We start from the raw sequence: 19,351 nt of genomic DNA, 5'->3' as shown, positions 1-19,351 counted from the left end.
TATAGATGATAGTGCACATACATACTTCTCAACCTGTTAGCATGGGACAGTATGGGCCAAGCACTATTAAATGTAGGTACATAACTACAGGGGACTGCTTTATATACTGTGCTCATACATTACTACCAAGGTGTTCTGTAAACAGATTTGCCTATAAATTGCATTCCAGGTAATGTCACTCATCTGCAAATCAAGGACCAGACATGGGGCATTAGTCATTGCATTCTGAAAAATCATGACAGTTGAGAGGTATGTTCATGTACATTAAGTAGACTAGACAGCCAGTGATTTCTTAGTTTGCTGCCATGGTATAAGAACCCACACACTGCATATCCAGTGAAAATGTGCACTTAATTTAACAGATTAGAAAAGACATACATTGCATACAGGAGTACTTCACATTTACTGGAAAGGATTATTTATAAAGGCAGAATTCTGCTTTACACATTATTGATATTGTTTCTTAAAATCTGGCACTTATATACATGGGTGTCTGCCCAAAACATGAGCCTACCTTATCCATATACCTTGTTCCTGTAGTGGGAGGAATGTCTGGCATTATTTGACTAAAAATGGCTATAACACAGTCTTGAACCCTACTGTGGGCAATGAACTACATTTATCAGACATTTTTTCTTCAGTCTTTATTCATTTCCTTTTTACAGTTGACAGGTGTCAGAGTAGAACACACATGCAGTGAATACAGCCATACTGGACACTTATTTGAACAGATTACTTATCAAATCACAATCCTGCTTTAAACTTTATTGAAAATGTACCTTAAAATCTGGCATTTATACACATGTATATCTGGCCAGAACTTCAGCTAACTTACCCATATATCTTGTTCCTGGAATGGGAGTACTATACAGCACTATTTGACAAAAACTGGCCATAACTCAGGCTTGAACCTTACCGTGGGTAATGCACTACAGTTCTCAGACAATTTTTTCTGCTCTCTTTATTAATTTCCTTTTTACAGTTGACTAGACTCAGACTACAACACACATGCAGTGACTAAAAGAATAGTGAACACTTATTTGTTTGAAAACTACATATGACAGCACCGCCACCATTTACAATCTGTTGATTACTGCTGCTTCAAGTCTGGCATGTACAGCATGGGTAGCTACGTTCGACTTCTAAGAAATAACCCATTTACCCTTGTCATTACTTGAGTGCAACCTACAGCATATTTCACACAATGAGTAAAGCAGAACAGTGACTGTTAATCTGGGTAGACCACAACATCAACTGATGACTGAAAGGTATACCACACAGCAATGCATGTTTACTTGATTTAACTTGCTTTACCATTTCATGCAGGCAGTTGCACATTACTAAACATATTACATTTCTGAGGTATGTCATACCTGACTGTTATGACTGCAAACTCTGTAAATAATTATTTTGACAATACATTATACATTAGGTTAATACTTTGATGTTTCCCTACTTACCACACTCACACCTCAACGTGGCCAGGTGCCCTGCATAGGATTGGACATTGAAAGCCCTCTCATTTGCAGCTGTTGAAATAGACGCAAACCATTATGCATACCAGTTTTGCACAGATCCAGCTTATATATTTCTAAATTACTGACAGACATACTTACATAACTGTGTGGTATGCCTAGCCCTAGCCTGTTGGACCCAGGTGTCCAAGATTCCCCTCTTCCTTCACTTCAGGTCATCATAGTTGTGATGACACTGCTCACCAATGTGGGGGATACTAGTAGCACTGGTAAAGATCCCTAGCCAAATGATCCTAGGCCTCAGATCACATTCTCAGCCCTGGTAATCCCCCTGTAGCAGTCAGGGTTTGTAGTCTTTCACCAGGAGTCCAATAGTCTGGACTCCTGCATACCTCACGTCTAAGCCCAAGAGCGCATTCCCTCTCCAACACAACCAGGCATACTGACAGCCAAGTAAGACTCCAATGAATGATGGGAAATTCCTGCCTATTGACCTTAATATAGGCTGCATTCCTGCCCTTACACATCCTACTGTAGCATCAAAAAGCACCTTGTTGCTTATCATCATGCAAACCAGTTCAGCAAAACTGAGCATCACACAAACTCTTACAACCCATGTTTCAGCAAAACTTAGCAACACACAAACATTGTGGGCTGTTGACCATGTTTAAGTGGTGCTTAGCATCTTGCAGCTTTTCTAAATCTAAAAGTTTTTTTTTATTTTGAGCTAAACTGCCATTTCAGTCATGTCACACATTTTCATAGCAATACATGCAAAAGGTATGACTGGCCAGAACTCAAACCTGGGACTTACTACACAGTAAATCATGACTCAACCTATCTTGCCATTTGGATAGGAGATAAAACCAGTATATCTTTACATATACTACGAAGGTGCCTGTTAGTGTTACTAAGCACTGCATCACACCATGCAAACCTGCATTAAAATAAAAAAGTATTCTACAATTGATTACATCCATTTTCTGTTTTTATGTATATGGCAGGTGTCTGCTATGTATGCATAAGCACAGCTCAGCATCATTAAGCAATGCACCACTCCACACAAACAGGTATATTAAAAAAATGAAAAAAAAAGCTATTTATGCAATAGCAGAATACATTATAATGATGCTCATCCTGTGCTTACCATCTGTCCAGGATTGTCCTGGACAAACCACAAGTATGGGACAGCCTCTACACTGCTGCTTGCATGGATTCAATATCCATGCTACTGTGATCTTCCTCAGCAGCTCACCATTATTAATATGCATGGTGCACTGCCGAGGGGGAACCATGGCAATGTACGTGGGTATGTTCCTTATAGGCTCTACATGAAGCCTACATGGATTTTATTGAGTCCTGGGATTAAATATTAATTATATTGCAATGCAATATTTCAAAAATAAATTTATAAATGTATCCAGGCAAGCTTACAGGATCTTTCTATTATTACCTGTACTGTGACTGAAGTGTTTGAAGCCATTTAACCTCAGTGATGGAAGAAGGCTTGAGCACTAGGCAAATTTGCAGCAGTTCAACCTAAAGAGACTGGGAGAGGGATGCCCTAGACAGTGAAGTGAGATCTATGGAGAAGCTATTGTACAATGTAGTGGAGTGGCAAATGTTTGATGTTCCTACACATAACAGACTGACCCACTTTCAGGAAAAGATGGAGAAAAATACCAATTGGTAGTAGGTGATTCCATGCAACAAATGCATTTGAACAGAAGGATTTGGATCATCCTCCATGCAAGGGGCATAAACCAATGCATTCTATCTTTTTGTGGAGGATCCAGTAGTAAATACATAGGCAAAACTCATAGACAGAAGAAATTCCCAAAAATTCAAAAAAATTAGATTACTGCTTTTGAAGCTGAGGAACAGCCTATTGTTACTAAATTGATGGTAATGTATAAGGTCATACCAATGTGTGGTGGATCACCACTATATGGCTTCCTCCAGTTGAGCAAAGTTACATTTGGGCCAATTAGGCTCTTTGATGGGTTTTAGCATATTTCTGTTACTGCTTGCTGTGGACTTTTGTGCATCATGGTAAGTGGTATGGGGTATTGTTTTCTTCTTTTATTTTTGGGTTTAAAATTTAAAAAAGAATCATGTTAATATTTTTAGTGTGATTATGTTATCTATAGGTATATGTTACAGAGTAATTTGTAAATGCCTACAGTGATGGGGTAACCTTAAATGATAGGTGGCTAGGGTCAAAACTTAAGCAAAATTTATTGGATAAGCAGCTAAATACAATCAGAATGGATGTTTCATTTTGATTGTAATGGAATTAAAAATAAGTACAGTACACAGACAATGCTTGGGAAGAATTATTGGAGGCCCTTTGGTAATGATATTGTCTTCATCCTCAAAGAAAGTTGTGGCAATCTATTTATGGCAAAACGTAGGATAGACCCTTATAGACAGCATAGAGAAAGGACAGAAAGGTGAGTGCTTGCTAAACTGCAAACTCCTGAAGGGAAGATTATTTTATGATCTATATATAAACCAAAACAAAATGATCTTGTCTTAATGGTGGAATGTACTGCAACTCTTAAAATCTTTACTGATTTACAACCACCATTCCTTTTGGGGGTGGAGACTTCTATGCAATGGTAAATTTTGCACTAGATAGATCCAAACCTAGGATTCAGTGTCATCTTTAGACTCAAGCTATTTTGTATTCCAATATGAAAAAAAATGAGTTTAGAGGCTGTATGGTGTCTCTTATATCCCTCAGACCAGGCTATACCTATTCTACACAAGCAATAAGTACCAATAGCTGCCTTGATCATTTTTTGGAACTGAGGATAATGATCAAGGACATTACAAATGAAGACATTCTTCCATGTCTGGTCTCTAGCCATAATGTGGTAAGGCTATCTTTGGCATGGGGACCATAAGTTTATAAGAATACTCAAAAAAAGGAGAGTAGATCCTTTAGTACTCGTAATCAAGGATAGCAACGAATGGATATAAAATGAAGTACACAGATGCATTAAAGTTCACCATCTTGGGTCAGTTCCCATCTTCACATGGTGGGAGTCATTTAAATGGACTCTGAGTGATATCTGCTCAACAACAAAGGCCAGATGTATGACTAATGGATTAGGAATGTTGGAAATGGAGCTAAAACATGCTTACTAAAATTGAAAGACCAGCTTTATGACTGGGTTTAAGAATAGAAAGTTATTGGCAAACTGTAGTGAGTCTAAACTCTGCCTAAATGATAATCTGGAAGAAAGATCTACATAATGTATGCAAAGAGAAAGTTCTAGTTGGACAAGGCAAGGAAAATTCTGACATACAATTAGAGAATGAGACAGCTTTGTGCCAACATTGTTTGTATAAGGGCAGGGACCAGATTAATTACAGGCCCCAAAGATCTTACATGTATGTTTCAAGGATTTTATAAGACTCTGTACTCTAAGGGGGAGGAGGAACCAGAAAACTGTCTTGCTATGTTTGCTCACCTTTTGAAGGTTTATGTCTCCTCTGTAACACAACAAGAAGATATAACATTATTGCACAAAGACATTGGTGCTCTGGAGGTGCTAAGAGCACTCAGGGAGAATCCAAGCATTAAGGCATCCGGATTGTGTGGTCTAGTGACAGGGCTTCATAAACCACTACAGGGAAATCTTACCCCTATCTTTACAAATCTTTTTAAATACAATACTTTAGTCAGGAGAAGTGCTGTTTTTGATGACAGAATCAGTAACCACACAATTAGGTATGGCCAGCACTTCAAAAATATACACCACAACACAGTTCATAAACCAGCAATTCCTAAATGTACCAGCAGGATAAAGTAACTAAGTAACTTAGTTGATTACTAGTACATCAAAGTACAACAAAGTTTGAGTTTTTTTTCCACTGGCTCAGTTAAGCTGTTTTGTTACTTTATCCTGCTGGCACTTTTAGGAACTGCTGGTTTACAAACTCTGTTGTGGTGTATATTTTTGAAGTGCCAGCTGTACCTCCTTGTGTGGTTATTAGTGCCTGCCATAGTTTTTTGGTGTTTATGACAGAATCAGTATCATCCTTTTACTTGAAACCCCAGAAGGTTATGTTAGTGCATAACTATAGGCATAGCACTTTCATTAATATGGAAGCAGAGATATAAGCTAGGTCCTTGTTAATCAACTTAAACCCCTCTTTCCAAACATGATAAATGATTCACAGATTGGCTTTGTGAAAAGTAGATTAAGTGTGGATTGTCTCCATACCTGTTGTTATATATGCATGCCATTAAAAGTATGCTCAGTCAGTTTTAGCTGTAATGGTTGACTTTGAAAAAGCCTTTGATAGCATTAAGTGTGACTTTTTATGGTCGGCATTGAACAAAATGGATTTCCCTAAGTCCTTTATTCAAGCCATATGAGCTTTAAATAACTCCACTTTTGCTACAATTTTCTAACATCTGACATATTTACATTGGAAAGGGGCAACAGACAGGGATATGTGCTATTCCCATCTCTGTTTTTATTAGTGATTGAACTTCTAGCAGGTCTAATAAGAGCACCTCAGAAGCTTAAGGGGTGTGAACTAGAGGGGTGAAGACTCGGGGCTTGTTTTTTTGCAGAAAATACCTTACTTCTAATGGAAAACATGAACAAGGATGTTTCTATTCTATTAATGTTATTAAATAAAATTCAGAATGCTCCAGATTAAGAACAATTCTAGATAAAATGGTCTTACCTCAGCTTAATGTGAAAGCAGAGCGACTGAAGAAGGAAGCCTGGTATAGCCCTTTTAAATGGTGTGCTTTGGCACCTATCTATCTGGGAATAACTGTGTAGGGATACAACAAGAATGTCAGGATGTAACTTGAAAAGTCTATGACATTACTTAATGATCCATGCCCTCATATTGAAGAGGTTGTGGCTCTTTTTTGTGACGTACACTATTAACGATGCAATCTATTTTTTACCCCACATTACTGTACATTATCAGGCACATCCCCACTCTGAAATCATCATATTGACTTGGGAAGGTTAGATGTTGATGATTCAGTTAGTTTGGAATGGAAAAAAGTATCTGATCCCAAAAGCAGTTATATTTTTATAGTGGAATCAGTAGAGAGAATGAATAAAATACATTAACTACATTTCACAAGCAGTAGCTTGCTTCTTGGATATTAACACTCAAAATAAAAAATAGGTGGGCAAGAATTGTAGCTAATATTATTAATGGATACCACCTGGTATCATCAGCCTATACCATGGCATTTAAAAGAATGGTGGATAATTCAATTAGCTAATAGGTTCATAGGTTCATAGGAAGGTACTAGGCTATCAGCCCTAGGGCCTATACAAGCCTAGCCAAAAAGGTACCATGGCTTCCGCCATCCAAGAAAATTATTTTCCTGTGCCCTGTCAAGCAGAGCCATAGAGGTGATCCCTGGGGTGAACTTCCTATTTCCCATCCAGTTATCAAGATTTTTCTTGAAGAGAGCTAATGAGGAGATTTGTTTGATATAGATAGGTAGTTTGTTACAGAGTATGGGAAGACTCTGGGACAGGACTCTATCCCGCCGGCATGTTCTGTTTATTGTGGTGACAAGGTTTAGGTCCTTAGAGCATGTAGCTCAGAGGGATTGGGATTTCTTTAAGTGGAGGATGTCCAACAGCTCTGAGTTTGACATAGCTTTGTCTGTTAGGCAGAGATCGCCTCTGAGTAGGCGATATGCGATGGAGTAAATCTGGAGTTTTTTGAGATGGTCTGCATAGGGCATCTGTTTGAGGAAGGTCTATATTACAACATCAAATATTTAACAGTTTGAATCACTAAAGGTCGACTTTTAGTGATCGAACTGTTCAAACATCGAATGTTCACAAAACAAAAATAAAAACAACAAAAAAAAAAAAACTAAACAGTATAGGCAGGGGGGCAAGCCCCCCTGCACCCCCCACTCCCCCGCTACTTAAATATACCAACTCCAAGACCACACTACATTGAAGTAAATGGAAATATCCCCTTACAGAGATTTCCATTTACTTGTTCGATGTTCTGCAGTTTCGCTATTCTTGTGTCAACAATGTCCAATTCGACATTATCAGCTTTTGAGAATGTAATATAGACCCATTTGAGGCCAGTAACCCTCTTTGTGAGATATTTCTGTGGCTTTTTCAGTTGTTGTTGATGTCTTGTGAGGTACATACCAAAAGAGGTGTTGTACTCTATAATGGGTCTAATGAGTGACGAGTAGTGGGAAACAATGACCTTTTTTTTCCTGGATGAGAAACCTTTTGTGATGAGGTGTGTCATGTAGAAGGATTTCCTGACTACTGTGGTGATGTGATTATCAAAGGAGAAACTACTGTCTACCTGTGTCCCAAGGTCTCTTATTACACTTTCGGTGTTAAGTAGACTACCACCTATGTGGTAGCTCATGGGTACAGAGTTTTTACCAAAGGGGATGACAATGCACTTTTTGTCATTGAGTTTGAGGCCATGGCTTTGACACCAGGCATCTGTCTCAGTAAAGCCCTTTTGTAGGATGTCTACATCGTTAGGAGTTTCAGTTATGACTCCTAGTTTGGAGTCATCTGTGATCTTCATTAGCCAAATACCTTCTGTGTTATCCTGTACTGCAGAAAAGTAGATACCAAACAGGAGAGGACCTAGGACTGAACCCTGTGGGACTCCACTTGTCACTGGACTGAAGTCGGATTTGGGGTCTGCTACATTCACAGTGTGGGTTCTGTCAGTGAGCCAGTTGGCAAACCATCTTGTGACATAGGGATTTATACCTAGTTTAGTGAGGTTATCTAATATTCCAGAGTGGGGGATGGTGTCAAAAGCCTTGGTGAGATCTTGATAGGCTGTGTGAGCCACCTTACCCTCGTCTGTGGCTTTGGTGACTGCTTCAAAGAAGTCAGTCAGCTTTAGGAGACATGATCTGCCTTTTACAAACCTGAACTGGGTGTGTTCCAGAGTTTGGAGATTACCAATGCCTTTGTTTATAAGTTCGATGATGATACATTCCATGGCCATGCAGACCAGGCTCATTAGGCTAATGGGGCAGTAGTTCCCAGGGTACGTGGTGGCTCCCCCTTTGTGGAGTAGGATAACCATTGCTGTGCACCATTCAGTGGGAACAAAGGGAGGTATGATTGAACATGGTGCTTAGGTGGGGTGCCAGTTCATTCTGTATTTCATGTAGAATGCAGCCTGGGATGCTGTTAGGTCCCACGGATGCTGTGTTCTTGGCTTTGGAGTGTGTGGTTTTTACCTGTGTAGCTGTGATTACAGGAACTTTGCATTCTTCCGATATAGATATGGGCCCTTTAGTGGGTGGGGGGGGTAAAGTTAGCACTGAACCGATCTGCCAGGATGTTGGCAATATCAGTTGGTTCTGTATATTTAGTGCCATTGTGCTGTAACTTAGAGCAGATATGAGTGTTGCCTTTGAGATTCTTGACATAGCTATAGAATGCTTTATGGTTGTCTTTAGAATCATTGATGATTTTGTTTTCATAACTAGCTTTGGAGTATTTTATTGAGGGATCTCAGCTTCTTACTGAGACTGACCAGGGAGTTCTTCCAGTCATGGGATTTTACTCTTTTTTGCAACAGTGTCTTTCTTCAATTGTAGAGTTTGTTTATGGCAGGGGACCACCAGATTGGAGGATAGCATCTTGGTTCTGTTAGGGATAGCACGATCCATGTACTTGTGTAAGTGCTTATAAAGTACATGTGTGTAGGATTCAGCAGTCATACCTCTATAATAAAGTACTTGACAAGCTAGGTAAACCTCACCCAGCTTTAAATACTTGAAGAAAGAAACTTCCAATTTGGGGAAACCCTTATTTTGAAAGAAAGGGGAATCAAGAATATGGTGAGCTAGCTGGATATCACTTACTAAGCATAGACTAGAATATTTGTTAAGTCCATTGAAGAATGGCTTCTCTTTCAAATCCTTTGCCCAACTACAAGGTTATATTCTTCAAGTGAAAGATCTGTGGAAGTATTTCAGAATCCTTCATGCCTTTTTCAAATCCTCCTATAAAAAGTGTCTAGCTAAACCTTAGAGACTGCTTGAGGAAGTAGTAATGCAGTATATGAGAAGGAGAAATACACTTGTGAAGATAGGTGTAACCCATATATATTTGCAATTTGTTATGCACTGCAGATTTTGGGTCTCCAAACAAATTAAAACTTGTCTGACCTCTTTCACAAAGAGACTGGATGAATGTAATGAGGCACTTCTACTCCAAATCATTAGTAAATTAACTCCATGTCCAAGGCTGCTGAGGCACAAAATGTGCCTAATATAAGGGGGCATTGGACCCAAACCAGGATGAAAACTAAGAAAATTGCTACCTCAGATCTTTGCCCAAGCTTTCAGGGAGTAACAATGGATAAGTTTCATATGTTTTGGGCTTGTAAAGAGGCAAACGTGGTATAGCAAAATGTAGCAAGTATGGGGGAAAGGGTACTACTATTATTTTATTAATTATTAACCTTTTGTTGACTGGGTTAGTCCCACTAGGCTACTAGCCTCTTTTCAGAGCTGGTATTTATAATACCAGGAGAAATTTGGCCAGGGCACTGAGGAACATCCCTTACTCATGGCTTGTACAGTGTGAGTACATGCATACATACTATTCCTAGCACTGTGGTGGCTGGGAGGGTGGTGACTGATGCAGAGAAAGTAATGGAAGGAGTGGAGATGAATGCCAGGTCAAAAGAACTGTATGGAGGGATAGAGGATTCTGAAGTTTTTTTTTTTTTTAAAGAATTGTTCTGTGAGTTGGAGGAGTCAGTGAGAGAGGAGTGTATTGTTACAGCCCTTCCAGTCGTGAGGGTTGCAGGATGACATATTGACTGACATGATTACTAGACTGAACCAGAAAATGACATTTCTTGGGGAGAAATATGGAAGAAATACAGGAAGAGAAATGAGAGGCTATTATGAAATGGTACGGTACTCAAAAAATATATTTTTTTTATGGGAGAAAAGGACATTTAGTGAATAATTGTGGTAAAAAGAAAGGTTATATATCTGGACAAAGGACATGATGCAAAAGATGTGAAACTGAATGTCATAAATGCAAAAAATGGGCAATTATGGATGGATTATAAAAATGTAACAAAAAATAGTGAAAATAAAGGGGAGGATAAAGAACAAAATGGAAAATAACTGAAAATAATAATAGAAGAAAACTTAGAAAGAGAAAAGGATGATAAAATAAATGAAGAAAACAGGAACTAGGAATAGAGCTGGATGTCAGTGATGAAGAAGATATAAGTTGGAAAGTAGTAAAAGATAAAAAAAGAATTATACTAGGAAAAGAGTAAAAGACAGAAAAATAAAGGCATAAACTTAAAAAAGGAAACAGATGATAAGAAATATATTTTAAAAAGTAGTATAAGAAGACAATGATTTCATTTAAATTACCAAAAAGAGAAAGTGGTAATTTAAAAATTCTTGTAGTGAATGCAAACAGGATGAAAAATATAACAAAGACAGAATTTTTAGAATGGTGTGATAAGTCTGATATAGACATAATTCCTTTGGAAGTTATCAGATTTCTAACAACTGAAGAAAGATTACAAACAGAAAAAATATGGGAGGGATACATAATATAGAATTTGGGAAGTAAGCATTACTCAGGTATGGAAATACTATGTAGGAGAGTAGTGAAGATTCTAGAGTTAATGTTAGTAAGAATAGGATGGCTAACCTTTACAGATTTAAGATGGCAAGGAAAAGTTAATAAGAATCATTGCTCTATATGATTATGTGATATGTAAAGAAAGGAACAATTTATTTCCAACAAATTTTTGATTATGTAGTAGTAAACATGAATATTATAATAACAGGACATCGCAGTTGTGATTTAAGGGTTAATAGAAAAAAGAGTGGAAACGTTGCAGGAAAAATGAGATAAGCTATGAGATGTGCCAAATGGTAATATGGAATAGAAAATTGTGTATGTATACAATAGGTATGATAAAATATGAGACTGATTATTTTTAATATCTGAAGGAATCGGTATAGCAAAAAGAGAAGGTGTTGTAATAACGTTTACAAATCATTTGGCAATAAGGATGGAAGTAAATAAAAATAAAGAATATATTAGAATAGGAAAGGGTATAAAAAGAATAAATGGAAAAGAATGGAATGAAAATGGAAAATAATGAATTATACAGTTATGTTATGGAGAAATTATGTTACTATGAGGAAGTTTATGTTTGTTGGCCAGAATGGTGGATTATTTTTTAAAGGAAAATGTAAAAGATGTGTTTATTTTTTTTTTACAATGGCAGAGTAAGATAAGAAAGACGGGAAAAGAAGAGTACATAAAAATATATAAAATGCATTTGGAAATGTAGAAAAGAATGATACATAATAATATGATGAAAAGAAATAAATATATAAAAGAAACAAGTCTAATTTCATTTACAGAAAGCCCATGATGTTGAACATTATTTTCCTGAGAAGAAAATAATGAAAATGAAAATCCTGAATAGCATAGTTTTTCCCAGGGCAAGTAAGCACTTGCCCAACATGGAGAAATATGCTCTTTTCTACACTGTAGTGTGATTCCAGAGTTGGTATATATAGTTAAGTGGGGTGTGGGGGGCTTAGCCCCACACTCAGATAGTACAGTGTGTTTTGTGTAGTTTTGGGCAAGTATTTACTTGCCCTGGGAAAACTATGCTCTTCAGGATTTTCATCTTTATTTTCATCTTGCTAAAATAACGTTTGACATTTTGAGATTTTGGTAAAAGAGAGTTGATCCAGAAGAAACTATGAAAAAAATAGGGGATTATTTTAGAAACAAAGGTATTTACTACAAGGGAAAAAGAAATAAGTATCAGCATATTTAAGCAAAACAGTGAAAGAGAATGGTTGTGTAATGAATGAAATGAAAGATTAAAAAAGAGAGAAAAAAGTCAATCTCAGATTATGTAATTTCTGCTAAATTATGAAGAAGAAATGTTTAAATAAAAAACAGATACTGTGATAAAATATGGGAAGTAAAAAATAAACTTAGAAAAGTGAATAAGGAAGTTGAAAAGAAATTACTTTGTATGAATTTGATAAAATAATTAAACAAACATAGATTCAGCAGCAGGCCCGGATAGAATCAGATATGAAATGTATAAATATTTAGTCGAATGGCAAAAAGAATATTTGTTGCTAGTTTTGAACAAAATGGTTAAAAAAGGTTTGAATCATAAATAATTATGCAGTGGAATATTAAAATTCATATGGAAAAAAAGAAAATATAAAGAATTGGAGGTCAACATTGTTAAATAATATAGATACCAAGATATTTATGCAAATAATACAGAAAAGATTTGAAAATAAGATAGAATATATAATGGAAGAAAGCATATATATAGTATGAATAAAATGGGTGTCAAAAATTGTTAATGATAGTAAAGGAATGTGTGGATGATATTCAGAATAGAAGAGAGGATATAAAACTCGTAGGCAATATTAATATGGCTTTTTTGTGGAATAGAACATGAGATGTTATGGGAATTAATAAAGATATATAATTTTATCAATATGGTAATAATAAAATAAGACCTTTGGTAAATGGATGACTAAGTAAAGAAATAGAGATGACTAATGGTATAAGACTAGGATGTCCTATGAATTGTATTTTATTTGCTTTATTATGGATGTAGTTAGTGAGGTAAATTGTAAAATTAAGAATGCAAAATATATAATGTGAATAAGTGTAGAAATTCCAGTTTTAAATAGATATGCAGGTAATATTATTATAACAACTAAAAATAGTGCATGGAGGACAGCTGATTGCTTAAAATAGGTACATCATTAAAAAAAAGATAAAAACAAAGGAATGGGAGATTTAGTCAAAATAGCTGGTGTACAATTTGCAATGAAAGAATTCTCTGTTTTAGGTATAAATTTTGGCAAAGAAGGGAATGGAACAGATTGGGAAACATTATTAAAGGAATTAAAAGACGGGTGTTTTTATGGAAAAATATGGATTAGCTTATAAGAAGAAGTAAATTTGATAAATTTAGTATTAATGAGCAACATGGCTTATTAATCAGGTGTGTTTATAATTTTGAAAATATATGAAAAACGTGTTAGAAGTTCTTTTTTTTTTCCATTTATGTTATTTTCTAGACTAAATCCAGTTAAAAGAAGAGTACTGTGTATGGACAAAGAAATTTATATAAAGTCTGCAGCATATTTAAATTTGTGTAAAGTATTGAAATGGATAAATGTGAAACATTAGAAATGTGTAACAAGATTGTTTAAATACATGTATGAAAAATTTGGGGGAATAATAAAAAAATAAAGGAAGCAAAGAATGTTTTTAATGAAGAAATAGAAAATAATCAACAAAAGATAAATGTGGAAAATAAAGATTGATGAAATAGAAGATCAAAAACATGGTATAAAAATAATGAGACAATATCATTGTTTTAACCCAGGGGAAGTTTTATCAGTGGAAAGATTAAAGAATAAAAGAAAGAAAGAAATGGTTTAGTAATAAAGTAGAATGACAGGATTTTTAATGGTGATTGGGAATAAAAAAAATTATCAGTAAAAGGTAACATGCCATATAAAAGGAAAAGTGAAGGAATATATTTTTCATAGTGATGAAAAAGAAACTACAGAACATGTTTTTCTAAATGTAAGAAAGTAAAATAATTGTGGAAAAAAATTGTATGCAGATTGTTTTTGAGATTTTAAGGACAGTAACAATATATATATATATGGATATGATTGAATATGGGATAAGAATAGAAGCAAAGAATCTAAAATAACATTGGATATAAAATTGTTTTATGCACGATGGGTAACAGGAATGAGAGAATAAATTAACTCATGTTTAATGGCAAATTATATTGTCAATAATATTATGAAAATTAGATGGTGGTTATGAAAAAAGAGTCATCATCATCATCTTCTTTCGGCTGTTCCCGTTAGGGGTCGCCACAGCAGATCATCTGTTTCCATTTCTTCCTGTCCTCTGCATCATGCTCTTTCACACCAACCACCTGCATGTCCTCTCTCACCACATCCATAAACCTCATCTTAGGCCTTCCTCTTTTCCTCTTACCTGGCAGCTCCATCCTTCGCATCTTTTTCCCAATATACCCAGCATCCCTCCTCAGCACATGTCCAAACCAACGCAATCTCGCCTCTCTTGCTTTCTCTCCAAACTGTCCAACCTGAGCTGACCCTCTAATATACTGATTCCTAATCCTGTCCATCCTAGTCAAACCCAGTGCAAATCTTAACATCTTTAACTCTGCCACATCCAGCTCTGACTCCTGCCTTTTCGACAATGCTACTGTCTCCAGCCCATATAACATAGATGGTCTCACTACCCTCTTGTAGACCTTCCCTTTCTCTCTTATTGGTACCCGTCTGTCACAAATCACTCCTGACACTCTTTTCCACCCATTCCACCCTGTCTGTACTCTCTTCTTCACTTCTCTTCCACACTCACCATTACTCTGAACTGTTGATCCCAAGTACTTAAACTCATCCACCTTTACCAACTCTACTCCCTGCATCCTCACCATTCCTCTACCCTCCCTCTCATTTGCACACATATATTCTGTTTTAGCCCTGCTGACCTTCATTCCTCTCCATTCTAAAGCATATCTCCACCTCTACAGGGTCTCCTCAACCTGGTCCCTACGCTCACTACATATCACAATGTCATCTGCAAACATCATAGTCCATGGGGCCTCCTGTCTAACCTCATCTGTCAACCTGTCCATCACCACTGCAAATAAGAAAGGGCTCAGAGCTGATCCTTGATGTAAACCCACCTCCACCTTAAACATATCTGTCAGTCCCACCGCAGTCCTCACCAATGTCACACTACCCTTGTACATATCCTGTACCACTCTTACATACTTCTCTGTCACTCCCGACTTCCTCATACAATACCACAACTCCTCTCCAGGCACCCTGTCATATGCTTTCTCTAAGTCCACAAAGGCACAATGCAACTCCTTCTGACCTTCTCTGTATTTCTCCAACAACACTCTCAGAGCAAATATTGCATCTGTAGTGCTCTTTCCTGGCATGAAACCATACTGCTGATCACTAATCATCACCTCCCATCTTAACCTAGCTTCCACTACTCTTTCCCATAACTTCAAGCTGTGACTGATCAATTTTATCCCTCTGTAGTTACTGCAGCTCTGCACATCACCCTTATTCTTAAAGATAGGTACCAAAACACTTTTCCTCCACTCCTCAGGCATCATCTGACTTTCCAAAATTTCATTAAACAATCTGGTTAAAAATTCCACTGCCATTTCTCCTAAGCACCTCCATGCTTCCACTGGTATGTCATCTGGGCCAACAGCCTTTCCATTCTTCATCCTCTTCATAGCTGTCCTTACTTCCTCCTTGCTAATCTGCTTCACTTCCTGATTCACTATCCCCACACCATCCAACCTTCTCTCTCTCTCATTCTCTTCATTCATCAGCCCTTCAAAGTACTCTTTCCATCTATTCAACACACTCTCCTCACTTGTGAGTACGTTTCCCTCACTGTCCTTTATCACCCTTACCTGCTGCACATCATTCCCAGCTCTGTCCCTCTGTCTAGCCAATCAGTACAGGTCCTTTTCTCCCTCTTTAGTGTCCAATCTCTCATACAACTCTCTATATGCCTTATCCTTAGCCTTCACCACCTCTCTCTTTGCCATGTGCCTCATCTCCTTATACTCATGTCTACTTTCTTCATTTCTTTGACAATCCCCCATCCTCTTCACCAGCCTCTTCCTCTGTATACTCTCCTGTACTTCCTCATTCCACCACCATGTCTCCTTGTCCTCCTTTCTCTGTCCAAAGAGTAGGAGTTAATATAAATAAGAATGAATAAGAATGATAGGTTTTGTATATAAAACTAAAATTGTGTAAATAAGTATATAATTTTATCAAGACATGCATTTATAAATATGCAAAAATGTAAATCTGTACATAAAGTATTTGTAAATAAGATGTAAATAAAGGACCCCTACTCTTTTTGATACATGCTCTGGGATCTTTTATATCCACCTGAGCTACTACCAGCTCAAGCAGATTGGGCCTTGGTTTAACATCTCATACTATAAATAATGCTTTTTTTTTCAAAGCAGAAGCATTGGTACTAGCAGACATTGTCTGCAGTGATGATACAAATAAAACACAGAGGATGTGGATGTTAAAATGATCTGTACTTAAAATAAAAAAGCCACAGTATGGATAAACTCCACAGAGTCCAACAAAGCAGTCATCTATTTCAGAATATTGTCATTATAATATTGTGGTCTGAATTGTTTTTAATTTATATGTTTATTTATACCTTATTTCATGGATTTGTTTGATAGTTTTTACATGCCAAGTTTGAAATTTTGTATAACACTTTGAGAATTTTGATTAATATTTAACATTTATGCATTCATATGTATTGTTTCAATTTGAATTGACAAAATGTTTTTGTTTAACTGTTTTTATCAAAATCTTGTAACAGTTGTCTTCCATTATTCATTTCTTTTTAAATAAATAATATGCCTTTAAGGCTGCCATGTTGCTTATGAGGTTATATTAACACACTGCATATATTTTGTTTACAGCTCTAACGAAGTTTGTTTGATGTTTAGATAAAAGCACTAAGCTTAAACTTCATAGGTTCATAGATTCAAAGGTAGGTACTAGGCTATTTGCCCTAGGGCCTATACAAGCCTAGCCATAATGATTCCCTGGTTATTGCTTCCTACAAATATTTACTTTCCTGGACCCCTGTCTAGCAGGGCTACTGATGTGATCCCCAGGGTGAATTTCCTATCTCCCATCCAATTGTCAAGGTTCCTCTTGAAGAGGGCCATTGAGACGCTCTGCCTGACATGTATGGGCAGCCTATTCCAGAGTATGGGGAGTTTCTGGGTCAGGAACCTATCCCTCCAGCATGTTCTATTCATTGTGATGACAAGGTTAAGATCCCTGGAGATGTGGCTTGGAGGGATTGGGATTTCTTTAAGTGTAGCCTGTCCAACAACTCTGGGTTTGATATGGCCTTGTATGTTAGGCAGAGATCACCTCTGAGTAGGCGATATGCGGCAGAGTATAGCTGGAGTTTCTTTAGACGATCAGCATAAGGCATCTGCTTTAGGCCTGTGATTCTTATTGTAAGGTATTTCTGCGGCCTTTCTGGCTGTTGCAGATGTCTTGTGAGGTACATACCAAATGGGGCATTGTATTCTATAATGGGTATAATGAGGGATGAGTACAGAGGGACAATGACCTCATTTTTTCTGGATGAAAAGCCCTTAGTGATGAGGTGTGCCATGTAGAAGGATTTTCTAACTGTTGTGGCTATGTGGTTATCAAAGGTGAGGCCACTGTTCACCTGTGTCCCCAGGTCTCTTATCACACTTTCGATGTTTAGTGTACTGCCACCTATGTGGTAGTTCACAGGTACGTGTTTTTTCCAAAGTGGACAACTATACATTTTTTGGCATTCAGCTTGAGCCCATGGCTTTGGTGTCAGGCATCTGTTTCGGTAAATTCCTTTTGTAGTATATCCACATCATTTGGGGATTCAGTAATGGCTCCAAGCTTGCAGTGATCTGCGAACTGTGTAAGCCAGAGTCCCTTAGTGTTGGCCTATACTTCCGAGAAGTAGAGACAAAACAACAGTGGTCCCAGGACAGAATCCTGTGGTACACCACTTGTCACTTGTCTGGAGCTGGATTTAGAGTCGGCTACTTTTACAGTGTGTGTTCTGTCAGTAAGCCAGTTTGCAACCCATCAAGTGATGTAGGGATTAATGCCCAGCTTAGTAAGTTTATGCATGATTCTAGAGTGGGGGATAGTGTCAAAAGCCTTGGCGAGGTCCAAGTAAGCTGTCTAAATCACCTTACCCTCATCCACAGCTCTGGAGACTGATTCGAAGAAGTCAAACAGATTCAGAAGGTAAGATCAGCCCTTCATGAACCAAAACTGAGTGGGGTCCAGAGTTTGAAGGTTGCCAGTGTCTTTGTTTATAAGTTCCATTATAATGCATTCCATGGACTTGCAGATTAGGCTTGTCAGACTGATGGGACAGTAGATCCCGGAATCCAAAGTGGATTCCCCATTGTGGAGTGGGATGACTGTAGCTGTGCACCACTTTGTGGGCACGAAGCCTGAGGTGAGGCTTTGATTAAACATGACACATAGATGAGGTGCCATTTCATTTTGTAGTTCATACAGTACACAGCTCGGGATGTCATCTGATCCCATGGATGCTGTATTCTTGGCTTTAGAGAGTGCGGTTTTGACCCGAGTGGCTGTGATTACCAGAATTTGGCATTCTTTCAGTATTGAGATGGGACCTTACTATATTCTGTAATTCTGGATTGCTTTGTTGAGCCCTGTGGAGTTTACTTGTATTGTGCAGTTTTCTTTTGGTTAGCAATTGTGCTTCTGCACTCTCGTCAAGGTGTTTTAGTAATTATCTGTTATTACCCTCTTATACTTATCATCTAACTGGAAAAGCCACAGTCAATCAATGTGGGAGAATGTAATGCATTTGTTACAAAGTATCATAATTTGATGCAGACAGAGGGCAGTGTAGACAATTTCCAAGGCTGAGGGTGAACAGGATCTCTCAATAGAACTCCATTTCCACATATTTGGCTGTGCACTTTTAAACTACTCTCACAGGTAAATAATATAGTGGTTTAAATTATGTGTTAGAGTTACAAGTAAGTTCCCAGTCATGATAGGAACTGTGAAACAGCACACTAGTTCCAGAATACATGCACAGAAAGGAGCCTTATTTCTTCAGAATTGGGAGATTCACTGTACGCAATAAATTGGTTAAATAAAAAAAAAATTAAATCTACACTCATGTCTGTCTATGCAATGTTTTGAGAGT

Source organism: Protopterus annectens, chromosome 5.part1, assembly GCF_019279795.1.
Source record: "Protopterus annectens isolate FY-2018-M chromosome 5.part1, PAN1.0, whole genome shotgun sequence".
Classification (NCBI taxonomy): domain Eukaryota; kingdom Metazoa; phylum Chordata; order Ceratodontiformes; family Protopteridae; genus Protopterus; species Protopterus annectens.
The sequence above is the reverse complement of the archived record's forward strand: the minus strand, read 5'-3'. Positions refer to the sequence as shown.